Below are 728 nucleotides of genomic sequence, written 5' to 3' on the forward strand. Positions count from 1 at the left end.
AGAAAATAGATTATTGGTATTACATACCATTTAAGATATGCAAGCAACAGAATAAGAACAGTTGTATTAGTCCAACACATCTGTTTCAAATAACAGTGCATTATTTGCACAGGAGAATCTTCTGCTCCATTAGGGCACTTTTCAAGCAAACAAATGAGGAGTCTCTCTCTCCCAACCCCACACTTAGTATTCCCCACCTCTGTACAGCTACCAGGAACTGTCAGCACAGGAGCAAGGGCCAGCTCTTACACTGGGGTTTGCATCTCTTTCCCAGGCTTTACTTCTCTAATGACTCTTGTACAGCAACTATTACTGATAAAATGTTTCACTTTGCTGTGGCTCCACCCTGCCCCCCAAAATGGTCAGATTTTAGGGTTGTTTTAATATAGAAAGCTATTTTTGCTGCTTGTTTGAAACAGCTCAATGCACCAGCGATAATCATAGAGATAAGGTTTGGCTCCTGGGTTGTAGGAGCCCGGAACGTAACTCTCACGTTCTGGCTGGTACAAACTGGAACTGGCATTCAAGTCAGAGGTAACACCACAGTGCCTTTATTTAATGCACTTGAACCCTAGGAAAATCAAATAGCTCTGAAATAATCCAAAAAGCAACCCTGTTAATGGATGATTTCATTGCGATATAACACTATATAATCCCAATTTCATGTATCAGTACCAAATGGTGCATATTTCCCACATTCACAAGCAAAGCATCACTGAGACCAGAAG

This window comes from Mauremys reevesii, linkage group 26 (genome assembly GCF_016161935.1).
Source record: "Mauremys reevesii isolate NIE-2019 linkage group 26, ASM1616193v1, whole genome shotgun sequence".
NCBI lineage: Eukaryota > Metazoa > Chordata > Testudines > Geoemydidae > Mauremys > Mauremys reevesii.